General features: G+C 34.0%; 1 long non-coding RNA gene across 1 annotated transcript; it reads left to right on the forward strand.

Moving 5' to 3' along the window:
* The first annotated feature begins 287 nt into the window (after positions 1-287).
* Positions 288-2,219, forward strand: LOC132729385 (uncharacterized). The gene is made up of 2 exons (XR_009625614.1): positions 288-759; positions 1,049-2,219. It is a non-coding gene; the product is annotated as an uncharacterized LOC132729385 (long non-coding RNA).
* Positions 2,220-11,367: the final 9,148 nt, after the last annotated feature.

Here is an 11,367-nt window from a genome sequence, read left to right on the forward strand (position 1 = left end):
CTGAATGTTCTTACAATTTAAAATTCTCTGACAGAATTCAGCACAGGAATGTTTGGGGTGGAATTTTTATTAGTTTAACATGATCACATATTTCTTTCACAAAATTTAATACATATCCTTTAGTCCAAATACAGAATAGAACATCCTACATTCACTATAGCACAAACAGTTTTTTTTCTAGCTGCAGGTTTGGTAGCTAGGTTCTGGTTGTCTTATAAATTTTAGCAATTATTTTGCTCTTAATCTGTTAATGAGAAACTGTTTTAATCTTAAATTTGTTTCAAGTGTTTCTGATTATTATACCCCCGCACAACAAAGTTGTAAGGGGGGTATACTGGAATCAGCTTGTCCGTCCGTCCGTCCGTCCGTCCGTCCGGCTGTCCGTCCGTCCGGCCGTCCGTCGGTTTTTTCTTGTCCGCCCAATAACTTAAGATTCCTTTGACCCTTAGTCTTCATATTTGGCATGGAGGTTAGTCATGATTAGTAGATGACCCCTATTGATTTTGAGGTCACTAGGTCAAAGGTCAAGGTCACAGGGGCCTTGACTTCAAAAAGCTTGTCCGCCCAATAACTTAAGATTCCTTTGACCTACAGTCGTCATATTTCGCATGGAGATTAGTCATGATAAGTAGATGACCCCTATTGATTTTGAGGTCACTAGGTCAAAGGTCAAGGTCACAGGGGCTTTGACTTCAAAAAGCTTGTCCGCCCAATAACTTAAGATTCCTTTGACCTACAGTCGTCATATTTGGCATGGAGGTTAGTCATGATTAGTAGATGACCCCTATTGACTTTGAGGTCACCAGGTCAAAGGTCAAGGTCACAGGGGCCTTGACTTCAAAAAGCTTGTCCGCCCAATAACTTAAGATTCCTTTGACCCACAGTCGTCATATTTGGCATGGAGGTTAGTCATGATTAGTAGATGACCCCTATTGATTTTGAGATCACTAGGTCAAAGGTCAAGGTCACAGGGGCCTTGACTTCAAAAAGCTTGTCCGCCCAATAACTTAAGATTCCTTTGACCTACATCGTCATATTTGGCATGGAGGTTAGTCATGATTAGTAGATGACCCCTATTGATTTTGAGGTCACTAGGTCAAAGGTCACAGGGGCCTTGACTTCAAAAAGCTTGTCCGCCCAATAACTAAAGATTCCTTTGACCCACAGTCGTCATATTTGGCATGGAGGTTAGTCATGATTAGTAGATGACCCCTATTGATTTTGAGGTCACTAGGTCAAAGGTCAAGGTCACAGGGGCCTTGACTTCAAAAAGCTTGTCCGCCCAATAACTTAAGATTCCTTTGACCCACAGTCGTCATATTTGGCATGGAGGTTAGTCATGATTAGTAGATGACCCCTATTGATTTTGAGGTCACCAGGTCAAAGGTCAAGGTCACAGGGGCCTTGACTTCAAAAAGCTTGTCCGCCCAATAACTTAAGATTCCTTTGACCCACAGTCGTCATATTTGGCATTGAGGTTAGTCGTGATTAGTAGATGACCCCTATTGACTTTGAGGTCACCAGGTCAAAGGTCAAGGTCACAGGGGCCTTTACTTCAAAAAGCTTGTCCGCCCTATAACTTAAGATTCCTATGACCCACAGTCTTCATATTTGGAATGGAGGTTAGTCATGATTAGTAGATGACCCCTATTGATTTTGTGGTCACCAGGTCAAAGGTCAAGGTCACAGGGGCCTTGACTTCAAAAAGCTTGTCCGCCCAATAACTTAAGATTCCTATGACCCACAGTCTTCATATTTGGAATGGAGGTTAGTCATGATTAGTTGATGACCCCTTTTGATTTTGAGGTCACTGGATCAAAGGTCAAGGTCATAGGGACTTTGACTTCAAAAAGTTTGTCCACCCATTAACTTAAGATTCCTTTGACCCACAGTCTTCAAATTTGGCATGGATGTTGATCATGACTATAAGGTGACCCCTATTGATTTTGAGGTCACTGGGTCAAAGTTCAAGGTCACAGGGACCTTGACAAAAAAAAAGCTTTTCTTCTCAATTGCTAAAGAATGTCCTGTCTGCAATGTATTGATTTTGACATTTTCACATTTGAAGCATGTAGAATACATAACTTAGCAATGCACTGGCTTAGTAACCTCAGATTTGGCAGGGAGGTTGTCCTTGCGCTCTAAATGGCCACTGTTGATTCTGACAAAGTGGTATGCGGGGGTATTCACGCCAAGATAGTGGCAGTTCTAGTTTAAATTACTATTTCTTTTATTGATGTCCATTTTCAGTCCTCTGCCTGTGTTTCCTAGAACTTCTTGTGGTTGTGCTCACCTTTAAAGATAAAATTCATAATAAATTTAACACAGATGTGGTAAAGACTTATGTTTTATTGCATATAAATATTATGCAGTTATATTTCGGTTCTTTTAATAACATCAAATCTAATGTTTCAAATGTATTAACTATTAAATATTAACTATGCTTATGCATATTCAAAAATACTAAAGCAATGCAGTATATCTTATTTCAAAGTGCACAAGTGTTTAAGAATTTCTCTGTAAATGTATAAGAATTAAGTAAATTTGTGACAATATTTATCACCCAGTATGTATTTTTTCAAGAAAAGACATGGAATAAAAAAGTACACGTATTGAGATTTAAAAATATACCTTTTCAGGATTAATGCTGCACATCATTATTAAACACTGTTGGTAATTCTCACAGTCAGCACTTATGTCCCAGCCTGCAAGTATGTAAAATGTAATTTTAGATTGTTCCATTGAAAACACAACACATACATGTAAATAACAAATGATAATGATGACCCTGTTCAGCTGTAGAAAACTACTGATTGTACCATTTAGTCCTATTTAATCAAATTGATTTAATTTGTTTTATTTGTAGGAAATGAAAAAGATCTACTAACAATTGTCATTTTAACAATATACATTATAAAGAAATCATTGAATAATTTATATTTTACATACATGTATAGATTAAAAACAATTATCAGAAAAAACAAATGCATGAAGTTGAAAATATAAAAAAAAACCTTGATCTTGTGTTACAAATGTTGATAGTTTGATATTTAACCTGTTTCTGCATTGATGTAACTTAAGGTTTATAAATACCTGATTCTGTTGTATATCTCTTTGTCCGAGGTGATTCTAATTGTTATCATACCAATACTTAAACACTTTAAAGTCTTAAACAAAACAATATCTCCAAAACTGCTAAAATATCAAGTACATCCTCTGTAATTTGCACTCTTTCTGACCCAGATATCTTAGAATTCAAAATTTACAACAGTTACTGGACAGGTCTATCATTATGTAAAGCAGGGTTAATCTGCTCATCATTTTAACTTTTGATTCTTTGAGCGTAAAAGAAAAATATCAAATAGCTAATAGATATATAGATTTTAAAGATCATTACAAATTTTTGTACAAAAAAGATTGCAATGTCCTTCTAGACACATTCTTCATATGAAATTTATAATGTTATCTCTCCCCAAAATAATCACATGGAACAGACTGATCTGAAATGACCAGTGGAGTAAATTAGTCATGCACAGATGGTTAGAAAATGCTGGTCAATGAGTTTTATCAGAGCTCTGATCTGTGTAGCGTAAAATCTCAGTGGATGTAGTATTTATTTTCCTAAATATTGGTCAATTTAATATAATATTATGCACTGTTTTGTTTTGTTTATTTATTTATTGTTATCCAAAAACATGAATTCTTACAATTTAAAAATGGCAAGCAATGCAATCCCATCTTGATTATTATAGTGTAGAATGATTTAATCACAGACTTTAATTAATTTATAGTTAAACTTTAAGCCTGTAATTAAATGGATATTATTTCATTGTACATAACTTCATGTAGATTTATTTAAATAATAATATGTATTTTGAACAATCAATTCATTTATGTCTTTAGCATAAACATTTTTTCTGAGATACCCTTTTTCATCTACATAAAAAGTATAAAGTGTCAAATTTCAAATCATTTACAGTAACTTGCATTAAAATAAATGATGATTGTATATTTTCTTCCTAAATTTACAATATTGTGCTGAATATATAAAGTAAGATTTCTTGTAATTTTTACAAGTTTTTTCCAGCATATTCTTAGAGAAAGTTTAACACATTTCCAGCATCAAAAAAATCTAAGTTCCACTTTCCATGCTACATGGAAGTAAAGTCCATGGTTTTCCAGGCTTTTACCACAAATGTCCAGCCAATTTCCAGCCTATTCCAGCAGTGCTGGAAATGGCTGGACAAAAAAAGTCCACATAGCATGGAAAAAATACCAATTTTCCATGAATTTCCATGAAATTCCATGCTTTTCCATAGTTTTCCAGGGTTTACCAGCCTCTCTTCCAGGCTTACCCTGGAAAATCTACACCCGGGATATGTGTGGGTTTTTTAGTCACACAAACATAATATAGGTTTAAATAATTATATGATCTTATTTTCCCCAAGCACAATTAGGCACATACCTCAACCAAGGTTCTGTATATGTTAGATGTAAGGCCTAAACCAGTTAGCCACAGGGGTTGGAGTTTGGGTTTAATGTTGCATCTACATCTAGTATATGGTCCTTCTTCTATAAAAGAATGGCTTTTAATGCCTGTACAGGACATAAACAAATGGCTTGATAATTTAAATAAACAAAGAGTAACAATTTCTAGCGTAAACCTTAGAAATATATGTATCAAAATGTGCATGCGTGAGATGATTTGTGCGGGAAGTTTGTAAAAACTGAGGCTCAGCATGTAAGGTATGTCTAAATGAAATATAAGTTATTAGTTGTTAGGATGAAAAAGTGATCAAATGGTATAATATAGGAATGATATCGGATAGTGGATTGTATATCGGACTAAAAAGAAGTATAACATATAAATAACAGACAGTTACACGAGATATATATATATATACAAATACAAGAACAAAATGATACAAAAAAAACATTATTTGTAGAACAGCAAATATCGACCACATGACATACACACTTAATAAGTCATATGGAGACTTTCCAGCTTCACTGGTGGAGGAAAACATTAGGATCCTGTCTTTGCATATTCCAAGCACCAACAGGCACTTGAGTAAAACCATCAAAGTTCCGTAAGCTGGATGAGCTTCCTCACATAAAAGAAGTCCCAGGTGGGATTTTAACCTTATCGGTGAGGGGCAAGTGGTTTGAAGCCAATGACCTTAATCATTTGGCCACCGATAGTACAACAAATTTGATTCAGAATAATATTAGTTATGATGTCAGACAAAAAACAAAACAAAGTCGGTTAACTCTGGCTTCCGATTCTCTGAGTAAATATGACTGTATAATGCCAAAATAGTTACAGACTTCAATGCACAAAATGAATTGTATGACACAAAGATATTTGTAATATAATGTTTTACTGCATTCAGGAAAGTCATCTCCCTATATTTCTGCCAAACTTAATGTATCCCTGACGTCATTATGGGAAAATATGTTGTATTGCAAAAACATTATATAAGCTATTAACTTGCATGATAACAATACAGGAATGTCAATCTCTTTCCCAGACATTTTTTATTAACATTATAATGACAAAAAGACAAATAGAGTTATTCTTTAAAATGTTTATGTAGGCATAACCTATTCTTTAGTCTGAAAGTAAAGTTTACTTCTATAACTGTTTTGAATTAGTGGTTTTAGTTGTTTGGTATGAAGAAATAATGTTATTATCCTAACAATTGAAGTTCTGACTTCATTAGAACAAAAGCTGCGACTGGGTGCAAAACATTTTATCTGCTAAAGTAGTTGCCAACTGTTGCATTTCAAAGGCAAAGAACAAACACAACAGAGAACTCTTGGTTAGTATGTGTAAAACAAGAGCCATGGCCTATCTTGGTCCACACAATCATGTACTTGACTTTTTTATTATTTCTGGAGTCACAGACATCAGAGGAAGAATTTTATAGTAAAGAGTACTTCGACAAAACATTTTTTTTTGTAACAAATAAAATTTAAGGTCAAGGTCATATCAGAAAAATTCAACATGTCAGTTTTGTCATATGTGTTCTTTTGATTAAGTATGAATCAAATCTGTAGATAAATAACAAAGTTATATCAATTTCAGCAAATTTCAATAAATTGACCTTCAAAGTAAAAAAAAGGTCAAGGTCACATCAAAATAATGCAACATGTTTGTTTTGTCAAATGTTTTCTTTTGTACAAATATAAATCAAATTGGTAAATAAATAACAAAGAAATGATAATATAAACAATTTAAGATAATTTGACCTTGACAGTCCAGGACAAATAAAGACCAATTATAGGAAAAAAATTACATTACAAAAATTGACATTCAAGGTTAAGGTCATTGATGAATGATTGTGCCAACGTAAGAAGACAATTCATTTATAAATAACCAAGTTATAGCCAATTATAGCAAAAATCAAGCAAAAGCTCATTAATTTAATCTGTTCAAGGTCATTGATGATTAAAGTTCACAATCGATTTGGTCTACCAGATGGTCTTGTTCAAAGGATTATTGTGTCCAAATATGAAGACAATCCATTCATAAAAAAGTTATAGTCAATTATAGCAAAATCATGCAAAATTCAAACATTTCACCTTGAGGGTCAAGGTCATTTATTAGTCAAGGTCAAGTTCTGTCTGGTTTACATGAAAAGGGGGTTGTTTAGTCCAAGTATTAAGACAATCCATTGAGAAATTGAAAAAATAATGCCAGTGTTCAAGTTTTCTGACGGCAATTGCAAAGGCATCATCAAATTTTTCTTTAAAAAAAAGTTGAGCTAAAATAAATGACAATTCTAAATTGTAATTGAAAAATATGAATCAACTAAAAATTATATGCAAAATTTCAATATGATATAATTTGCTACATGACTAAATATTACAAGAAAATGTTAACAAGATCTGATTGTCATTTTTGGAATTTAGAGCAGCAAAATTATCACAATAAGGTACAAGATCTTATATATGGTCAATTGAATCAGAAGAGAGACAAATGACCTATTAAGACTTAAAATCTGAATCCAATTGTCACTAAGTCAATTGTCAAGGAGAAATTATGCCTCACCGAAGGATTGAATCAGCGGCATTTGGATTACTATTCTGATACTCTCCCTATTAAGCTAAAGTCTGTGGAAATATTGTAAGATGTGATACTAAACATAAACTAACACTGTTCAAAGGCTATTTCAAGATTAAGATTTTTTGTTTATGAGCCATATGTTTTACTGCATGGATCTATTAAAATTCTTAATAATCATAAAATCTGCTAAAAAGCCATCTGTTTACAAGAATCTAAGTGCACTTTGTTGCAACATATGCTCTTAAGTATAAAACAATATCTATCTACCCTATCTTAATCTTAAACCATGTCCATCAATTATTGTATAATGGAATCTGCTGTGAGTATAGCTACTTACAAAAGCAACCTCAACAATTGCATAGTCTTTTTGCACTTATGTTTCAAATTCCATAATTAAAAGCAAGAATTACTGCTGTTTTAAAGGTTAAAAACTGAAATATAAATTCTGAACATTTTTTTACCAGTGGCTGTCACAGACCGCCAAATACCCAAACCAAACAGGACAAAAGATAAAATTATAGCACTGAAAGTGCTAGTTGCATCAAGCACCAAGAAGTTTATCCAAACACTTCAGTAAACCACTATACTCAGTAGCTAGTTTAGTTTATATGTATTTATTTCACTTTGTGTTTGAAGCTATAAGCTTATTGAAACACCCGGATCTGTTAAAGGAACCAACCAGTACTAAGCAATGTAAAGTTTCTTGCTCAAAGGAACAACAACATGCCCTTATCGGGGTTTGAAACCATGCAGACAACAATTTATAGATTACTAGTCTAACTCATTAACCATTTGGCCATGCTCCCTCTCAAAGTTTATAAATTTACAAGCCTATAAGATCACAAGTTGCTCTGGTGTTATACTGAAAGTAAAAAAATGTAATCAAAAGAAACAAGAGCCGATTGAACAGGGTGATGCTCCCCGAAAAGGTTTTGATTTTGGTTTTCTTAATCAGTCATCAATTATTTATAATTTCATTATCTATAATTTTAGTGATTAACCTGTCCATGCTTGTGTCCTATCCCGTTTTTGTTTTGGGTCCGTCTGGATTCCTTGCAACTGGTTCTTGTTGCTGGGTTGTGTTGGGGTTGCGTTCATTGAATGCATTGAATGCCGCCTTCCTTGTTGATTTTGTTTATCATACTAAACATAAACTAACACTGTTCAAAGGCTATTTCAAGATTAAGATTTTTTGTTTATGAGCCATATGTTTTACTGCATGGATCTATTAAAATTCTTAATAATCATAAAATCTGCTAAAAAAGCCATCTGTTTTTACAGAATCTAAGTGCACTTTGTTGCAACATATGCTCTTAAGTATAAAAATATATCTATCTACCCTATCTTAATCTTAAGCCATGTCCATCAATTATTGTGTAATGAAATCTGCTGTGAGAACAAGTACTAACAAAAGCAACCTCAACAATTACATAGGCTTTTTGCACTTACGTTTCAAATTCCATAATAAAAAGCAAGAAATACTGCTGTTTTAAAGGTTAAAAACTGAAATATAAATTATGAACATTTTTTTTACCAGTGGCTCTCACAGACCGCCAAATACCCAAACCAAACAGGACAAAAGGTAAAATTATAGCACTAAGTTGCACCAAGCACCAAGAAGTTTATCCAAACACTTCAGTATACCACTATACTCAGTAGCTAGTTCAGTTTATATGTATTTATTTCACTTTGTGTTTGAAGCTATAAGCTTATTGAAACACCCGGATCTGTTAAAGGAACCAACCAGTACTAAGCAATGTAAAGTTTCTTGCTCAAAGGAACAACAACATGCCCTTATCGGGGTTTGAAACCATGCAGACAACAATCCATAGATTACTAGTCTAACGCATTAACCGTTTGGCCATGCTCCCTCTCAAAGTTTATAAATTTACAAGCCTATAAGATCACAAGTTGCTCTGGTGTTATACTGAAAGTAAAAAAATGTAATCAAAAGAAACAAGAGCCGATTGAACAGGGTGATGCTCCCCGAAAAGGTTTTGATTTTGGTTTTCTTAATCAGTCATCAATTATTTATAATTTCATTATCTATAATTTTAGTGATTAACCTGTCCATGCTTGTGTCCTGTCCCGTTTTTGTTTTGGGTCCGTCTGGATTCCTTGCCACTGGTTCTTGTTGCTGGGTCGTGTGGGGGTTGCGTTCATTGAATGCATTGAATGCCGCCAATTTCCTTGTTGATTTTGTTTATCATATTTTATTTGGACACAGAAAAGTATACCTCTTGTAGCTTCATTTTTTTTGCACACTGCAATAAAATGTAAACAACATGAAGCATAAGCACAAAAGAAGTGAACACAAGCAGGATGTTGCAGACATTTCACTTTCTTATTTATGGGAAAATAATTGGCTATTTTTATTTCCTTGGTTACAAACATACACCATAGAAAAACACAAATGAGCCGCGTCATGAAAAAACCAACGTAATGCGTTTGTGACAGCATGGATCCAGACCAGCCTGGGCCTCCGCGCAGTCTGATCAGGATCCATGCTGTTCACTTACAAACCCTTTTACAAGCGGAGAAACTGATAGCGAACAGCATGGATCCTGATCAGACTGTGCGGAGGCGCAGGCTGGTCTGGATCTATGCTGGTCGCAAACCCACTATGTTGGTTTTGTCGTGACGCGGCTCAAATATCATCATTGTTTTTTTGTTTTTTTTAAGTTAGCCGCGCATACATCACCATAACAGCCTGCGCATGTTGTCACGTCCTGAAATCGCGTGCTCTGATGCGCGCTTTTATGTCACACACCACTAAATCAGAATGTCATAGGGTTGAAACATCGCCAGTAACTGCCTATACGGACTGAGAGGCGACACTTTGAGGTAGGGGGTCTCTATGAAAATGCTTGAAAAGGTGGTGGTCGCCAAAAGGATATAGGACAGTTTAAGCAACATTAAATTTTTTATATAGGACAGTTTAAGCAATGCACCTTGTTTTATAGAAAGAGTACATGTGAAATAAACTAAATAAACATTATTTTCTACTGGAAAAGGAACTTCCTTTCAGTGATATATTAACCTGCCGGAAAAGTTTCAATATGAGTTATCAGTGAGCTTGATAAACTGACAAACATATAATGAAAAAAAGAATGGAAATCTATAATTTTTGGACATTTTTCAAATCAAGTGTTACATAGCCAGATTCTGTTACACATGTTAAATGCTTCCTTTTCATGTTACTGTCTGGAATAATGACAAACATCACTTCCAGGCCTGCTTCAGCGACAGCCAATGACAACTAATGCAAATAAATGAATCATATTCCTCCAATAATCACAAATATTAATTGATAATGTTGCTTAAAGATTGTAATCAAATCCTTCATAGTCTAGACAAGGTTCTGTATACAGAAATACAAAGCTGAAGCTGAACATTTAAACATGATTTAACTGCTATTTTATCATCTCTCAGTTTTTTTCTATTATTCTCTGGAGAAATTCTATGAAATATTTATGCAATGTTGTAATGTACGCACTTGTGCCAGAAACTTTTAATTATTTACAAACAAACACAATACAAACAAGGTAAAAGTGCCAGTTTTTTCATTCACAAGTAGCAAAACATGCCTGTCATTGTTCTGTATAATGAATGACTTGTTGGTACCATTCTTCATGTTTTACATCATAGCAGTAATTAATCCATGTCATTTTGCCATGAACAAGCATGAAAAAAGGTGAAAAACCCAAGGTACAGCCTCTAGAATGACTCACAGAACACTGGGCAATAAGAAGCACTGTATCAGTTAAATATCAAATAGTACAACAACTATGTGTCCAACTAAGATTTTTATTGTGTTGAATTAAAATGAAAGTCCCAAATTGAATAAATCTCTTTACAATAACTCAACTGTGTTAAGTATTCTAATTTTTTAAGTTTTCAGAAATCATTCTAGATGAACAATTCAGAAATGTAACAGGACACCATAAATAAGAAGAGAAGTCTGTTGACTATTCATAATATACAGTAAAAAAAAGAGGCATAAATAGGTAACTCAGAGTTATGTGACCTGTACACATGTTTAATAATCATATAGTACAAGAGTATGAAATTTTAACCCGTTCCCTTCTGGAGATACCAACTTGCAAGGAAAACCTTAACCAAACTGTGATGGCAACACAGATGCAAGTACAATAGCTCTCCCTATTCTTTGAATAGTCAAGTAAAAAACATCATCTTTTGAGACTTAATGGGCCTTTAATACATTACTTGTTTACAGTCCCGGGGTTTACTTAGTTGCTATAATCTTAACTCTTAAATCTTTCAATTCTGAAACATAT

This window comes from Ruditapes philippinarum, unplaced genomic scaffold, assembly GCF_026571515.1.
Source record: "Ruditapes philippinarum isolate M1 unplaced genomic scaffold, ASM2657151v2 ctg4935_1_1_1_1, whole genome shotgun sequence".
NCBI classification, from domain to species: Eukaryota; Metazoa; Mollusca; class Bivalvia; order Venerida; family Veneridae; genus Ruditapes; species Ruditapes philippinarum.